Source organism: Poecile atricapillus, chromosome 7 (assembly GCF_030490865.1).
Source record: "Poecile atricapillus isolate bPoeAtr1 chromosome 7, bPoeAtr1.hap1, whole genome shotgun sequence".
Lineage (NCBI taxonomy): Eukaryota > Metazoa > Chordata > Aves > Passeriformes > Paridae > Poecile > Poecile atricapillus.
Genome location: NC_081255.1, coordinates 31,843,202 through 31,849,817, shown reverse-complemented (window position 1 = coordinate 31,849,817; position 6,616 = coordinate 31,843,202).

Genomic DNA, 6,616 nt, shown 5'->3' with positions numbered 1-6,616 from the left:
CATAGGAAGGCTGAGATTTGGAGGTAAAGTCAGGCTTGGGGACCTTTCCAAGCTCGTGGTTTGACTTTTCAGGGGCAGTAACTGAGTGAAGGAGGGAATGGAGATATTTGCAGAGCAAATTTGAAGGACTGGGAGTGCACACAGCATTTCCCATGGTGGGTTTGGTCTGTGTGTTACATTTTTTTGGCTAATGAAGCAGCCAGCTCATTTTCTGTAGGTATAATAATTATTTTAATCAATAAATGCATCTGCCACACAAGCAGTACACAGGTAAGCCCAACACCTCTCAAAATACTCACTCAGCACACATTTGGAACAACTTTACCTGCTCTTTTCCCACAGTGTGGGAACAATTCCCAAATGCTCCCTTTAAAGAGGTCTGTGCTGAGCTGTTGTGCAGCCCAGCAGAGCTCAGTGTCAGGTCTGCTTCCTGCACTTTGAAAATTAAAATTAAAACTTCCTGTTTTGTTTTTCTACTGGTAATTTAATCTGATTACATATAATCTTTACTCTGCTCTAAATAATTTCTCTCCCTTAATATACTCTCAAATTGCTCCCTAATTCCCCATCATCATTATTTTGACCAAACTGTACATATGTCATTTTTAATTTCCACTCTAAATTAGTTCTCTCTGGCTTTGAGAGACAAAGCCAATGTAATTATGAGACATTCTGAGTGATATTTAAGCTTCCCCTCTGCCACCTGGATGGAAAACGAGGGTGAAATCTTAGCTGCAGATCTGTCAGTTGATTGATTTTTTTAATTAGGCAACGCAGTCACACTTCTGCCTCTTCCTTCTTCTCTCTCCCCTTTCTCTGATGAGTTCATCAGCTGTAATCCCAGGCCAGGTTGTTGTTTTATCCAGAAGTTTGGGGCACAGGAAGGAATCCAGGCAGTGCCACCCCCTGGGTGCCCAGGCCAGCCTGCTTTGCTGATTCATTACAAAATGCCCCTGAGGCCGTGATTTATTTTCGGGAAGCAGAAGCTGCCCTGGTTGGGAAGAAGCTTCACCCACCAGCCTGACATGGAGCTGTGCTGCCTCAAAGACACCCACACAGCTCCATCTCAAACCTGCCATCCAGCAGCTCCTTCCCACCGAGGAACAACCCTCAGCTCCCTGAGATCTCCTCTTCACCAGCCTCTCACCCTCTCAGATTTTTATGCCCCCTCTTAAAATACGGTTCCCTGTCAGTGCTTAATGAAGGGAAATTTTTCCAGCAGGAAAAGGTTCTGTTTAAATGTAAGGAAATGAGGATTATTTTTTTCCTGTATCTCTTCAAACCCATAGTAACACCTAATTAAATATTTATGGCAGCTTAGCACGCTCCATAAAGGAGCTGTTGTGTAGAAGGCTCTGAAGCTTCACTCCATACAGTGAAGGAGTGTTTCAGGCACAGGCCAAAGAAGGAGCAGGTGCAGGAGGCAGAGATTCTGTATGTAGGGTCCTGAGGCACTCCAGTGTGCAAAATCAAATGATGTCCAATGCTATGGACTTCACAGCCATGTGTTATAAAAATAGCTGTGCTGGGAGACCAGAAATCTCCACAGGCACAGCCAAAAATAACCACATGAAATGCCTGGAAGGAGCAGATTCCCCAGAGATGGGATTTCTGGAGTCCTGGAGGCAGCCTCCAGCACAGAGCACGATTCCCAGCGAGGGAAAACCTCCCCAACCTTTAGCTGTTGCTGAATCATATAAATCAATTTCCAGAGCCTGCAGCCATATCAGTGATAGGCCTATAAATCTGTCAGGGCTCTGGTATTGTTAGAATTATTCTGTGAATTTTGGTGCAAATTGTGTGCAGACAATGTGCTCTTTCAGCAGGCTTGGATCACACGGGGACCTCGGGGTGGGAAGTTCTGCAGCCCACGCCAGGCAAAACCCATTTCATTCCTGAGGAATACGACTGTTGGTCAAATTCCCCACACAGAAAAGGTAAGAAACCATTCAGAATAATAAGAATACTGACTATAAAATGTCAGGACAGGACTGGCTTCAGGCACAAGGAATAGAAATGATTATTTAGGGATTTTATTGTTTAGTGATCCCCACAGTTCATGCAGACTGCCCTTTCACAGCCAGAAACAGGAACAAATTGTCCGACTTGCTTTACTCCACAGGAAAGGAAATCTGACTCTTCCCACAGCAAGCAGCCTGGGAACGTCACAAACCCTGAATTATCCCTGCTTGACGAGCTACATCTGCTTTCAGAGGATCTCAAATCATTTCATAACCCTGCCTTTAATGTCGGTGCTGCTGCCTTGGGGCACGTGGGAACAATTTGGCCACTGCAGAGCTCCAGTCTGTGAGAGCAGCACCTCTGCAGGGCTGTGCCTTGCTCTGGCAACAAACCAGGATGAGTTTGGGCAATTTGATGTCAGATTGAGGGGGTGAGGCAGCAGCAGAGCCGCTGTCCTCTATCAGGGGTAAGATCCTGGTTTAGGTCACAGAGCAACTCATTCCCACCTGGGGACTTAGAGCAGTTTCAGCCTCTGCCAAGTAAAACCTGGCCCAAAACCTTGACCTCTTGGGCCAGCTGTTTTCTGGCATCCATAAAGATACAGACTTTAGGGGAGGCAGGAAAGAATAAATCAGAAATTGCTACAGTTGTGTAAACTCCACGGAAAGCCTGCAAGGAGCTCCTTTAATTTCAGCTTCAGAAGGCAAATGTCAGTTTGGAAGCCTGAGCCACAAACCATAACAAGTTCCTCCATGTGGAAGAGTTTATAAGTTTGGAGGTCAAGGTATTTAGCCACTGATAGCACAGCCTTGGCTTTCATTTAGCTCCTTCTTAGGAGAAAACACAGTTGGATGTGATCTGTAAACTTCCTAGAGCTACACATGCATGTATGATAGCTCAGAAAATAGCAATAATTGCACCCATAATGTAGAGATAAATTAGATTAATTAGTTTATTACAATATAAACGTGTGGTTCTGAAAATCTGCCAAAGGCAAGAGGGTTCTGTGGCCAGGTCTGAAACAGAACAATTCTCCTCAGATCTCTCTGAAAGAAAAGCTACAGGAAAAAAAAAAAAAAAATATATATATATATATATAAAAAAAGTGTTCTGTATGTGGTGCTGTTGAATCCTTAAGAGTGGTTTCCCAGCTTTGGCCTGTCTGTGCATATTTCCTTCCACAGCTCCCAGCCTGCTGCTCTGTTTGATATAAATACAGATCCAGAGCTTCTCCGGTAGCAGAGGTAGTTTGCCACTGTGGGCTGGAATTCACATCAGAAGGCAGGTGCTACCCTGCAAACCATAACCGAAATAAAAATCCACACCAAATCCCTCCCCATCTCTGCTCTCAGGTCGGAATAACATCGCATAGAGCTGTTACTCACTCCTGGATGCAGAGGAGGGAGGAAGCCCGACCTGCACATGCTTGCACCATCTGCTGGCAGCATCTTCACCGACAGACATTCCTCGGAGGGATTCTGTAATTCCTCATCCACACCTAGCGACACGAGGCCACCGCTATAAAGGTTTAAGATTCAGGTGAGGACTTGTTTTTCTCCATAGCAGAGCCATTTCTGCCAGGTTTGAAGGAATTACACAGCAAAATGACCCCAACACAGCCACCTCAAGTAGGGAACTGCAGAGCCTGGCCTCATCCAGAGCTGTGCCATCCCCTCCTGAATTTCTGAACTCCCTGCTGGAATCTCAGCTGAGGAATGGGATCCTGTCAGATTCCTTGCCTATCCCAGACCCTTGATATATATTAAATTAAACACAGCCCTTTGTTCCAGCCACAAACATCATAATGTGAATGAATGAACAGCTCAAGTGAAAGCGAAACTTGACGAAAGCATTTGTGATGTTGAGGTGTGCAGGGATAGATCAGTTCCTCCTTCTGCCCCACCCCTCGGTACAAGAAGAGGCTGTAATTGGGTCACAGGAGGGAGGTGTCCAGGAAAACCAACATCTCCTCATGCAGGCTGCACTCTGCGGAGTTCACAGCACCAAGATCATCACTGGATGCCCTTGCTTGGCTTATAAAGAAAATGGGCAGTTTTATAACGGGTAACATCTTTATCCCTGTGAAGCCAACAGGTCACATTTGACCCTTCAGCTGGAGGATGGAACTGGAGGGATCTCTAGGGCTTCTCCAGGTGCAGCTCCTGGGGAGGATTACAGAGAGGTTGGCCCCTGAGTCATCAGGCACTAAACCACTACTGAAGGGCAGGAACTCCCAGTGTGGTGACTCAGTGGGAATCAGACCATGGAGCAGAGGGACAAATGACACATGAGTAAAAATCCAGGAAACCAAAGCTAAGGCAGAGAACAGCTGAGCTGTCTCTGTTATGTGAATGGGTTCTCTCTCCTAAGAGGAACAGCATCACAGTAAGCCCAGGGTCATGAACACACACCTGTCCACAAGAGATTTATGGAAAAATGTGAACCAATTTACAAGGGACAACTAAACAAAGAAATTCCCTTTGAGTAGATTTGGAGTCTGTCAATGGATGTGTCAATTCCAGCTGTGGCTGTGCCAGGGCCACCTGAGCTATGAGCAACAATTTCTCGTTCATTGCAGAGTCCCAGACTGGTTTGGGTTGGAAGGGACTTCAAAGATCATCCCATTCCATCCTGTGCCAGGGGCAGGGACACCTTCCACTATTCCAGGTTGCTCCAAACCCTGTCCAACCTGGCCTTGGACACTTGCAGGGATGGGGCAGCCACAGCTTCTCTAGACAACTTAAATACTTGTAAGGACATAACAATTTCTTTTTGGGAACACAACTACAGCAAATTTATTTGCCAGGCAAGCCCACGTGGTTTGATGTGAACATCACAAGGGTGATCCGTGTGCCATAAGCAAACAAAGTGTTTTCATATCACTTTGGGGATCACAGGATGTGCACAACCAGGGTGGCACAGGGCTGAATCAGCAGCAGACCATACAAGGCAGCTCTGTGAGCACAGCAGAAGTTTGCAGAGAATCTACAAAAATGGATGTTGGCACAAACGTGACATCCTATAGAACAATAGGGATTCTGTGCTGCCTTTCCAAAGGGGCTCGATCACATCAGCCCCTGCCCAGCCACTGCAGGCTCTGGACAGGACATTGACTCTGTTTTCCTCCCAGCACAGGGCAGGAGCCTCTCCCTGCTCCTGTCTGGTTGCTCTTGGCAGCTGCAGGGCCTCCAGGAGGGTCTAATCCCACCCCTGTAGGGAAACCTTCTTCCTCAGGGAGTCCCTTCCCCATCCAAACCACCATCCACCCTCTGAGGCATTACAGCCAGCCAGCAAAGTCCAGTGCCTCTTTTCAAAAACACACATAAAAGCTGAATCAGGTGGTGAAAGGCTGTAGGAAACCACATTCTTCTTGTTGTTCTTTTCCCCTCTTATATTGACCTTTGAAAAGGAGCCCTTGGGCGGATCCGGCGCGCAGCGTTCCGGGCAGCGGGGCTGACCTCCCGCCGTGGAATTTCACCTAGTAATTTCTGTGACACACAGAAATCCTTGGAGCAGCTTGTCTGGCCTCAGAAGTAAATCTAAGTGCCTGTGGCTTGACAAATAAACAATCTGAAAGCGCTTAATGACTCACAACCTTGCCTAAGAATAGCTGAACTCTGCAAGATGGAAATTCAGCGCGGGGAACACGGCCTCCGATGCTGCCCGAGCTGGAAGCCAGGGGACCCAGTGGGAGATGGGCAGGGAGAGGCTGTGGCTGCATTCCTGATGTCCACTCCCAGCTCCTGGCAAGCAGCATCTCAGAGGATTCTTCGATATTCGTGTGTATCAGCCACCCTGGAGCGCTCCCCAAATTCACTTAATCCGCTTTTTAAACAAATTATCGGGTTTCATTTGTGCAGACAGCAAAGTTCTCCTTATTTATCCCGGTTTGTTTGAAAGCACCATTTATTCTCTGGGATTAAAGAGGGGTCACACAAGTTACCCACATCTCTATATTACCCTTCCAAGCACCTACAGCTCATGCAAAATACTATTTTTAACTCCAGTTATTGAGCAAGTAAAAACCTCTGACTGAAAAGGGGAACTGGGTTTGGTCGTTTCCTCAAAAAGGAGGGTTTTGGTAGCTGGTGCTTTTCTGAGGCACACTTACAGAAACGTGTTCTGTGAGCTGCCACCACAGCTTCTTACCCCTCTACACACCTTTGAGCACTTTAACCCCAGGGAAAAGAGAACAAAAACAAGTTCAGCTGAATGTCTGCAACCACAAGAGCTTCCTGTAGGTGCCCAAAGTTTCTGCAGCAAAAGCCTCGTTGTTGTCATTAGGGCTCAAGGGATCATCCTGGCTTTGGGATGAGCACAAGGGATGGATAATGGATAAGGTGCACAGTCCCAGGAGCAGCAGGAGAGGTGCTGTGTCTCCAAGGCCATGGCTGCACATCAAAGTTGGTTTGTTGATCAGGATCAAGAGAAGAAAATAATGTCAGAATCACCCCCCACCTCCACCAGCAAAAAAAACCCAAACCCAGTATGATCCCTCTCTTTTGGGCACTGCCAGAATACCCTGAACAACAGGAGCAGGGGCTGTCCTGGGGAGCCTGAAGGATCCCACACTTTTCCCTTAGTTCTCTGGTGTGTTAGACTCCAGAAATGTGCTCCTCTCACTCAGCACTTGAGCCCCTCACATGGAAATGAG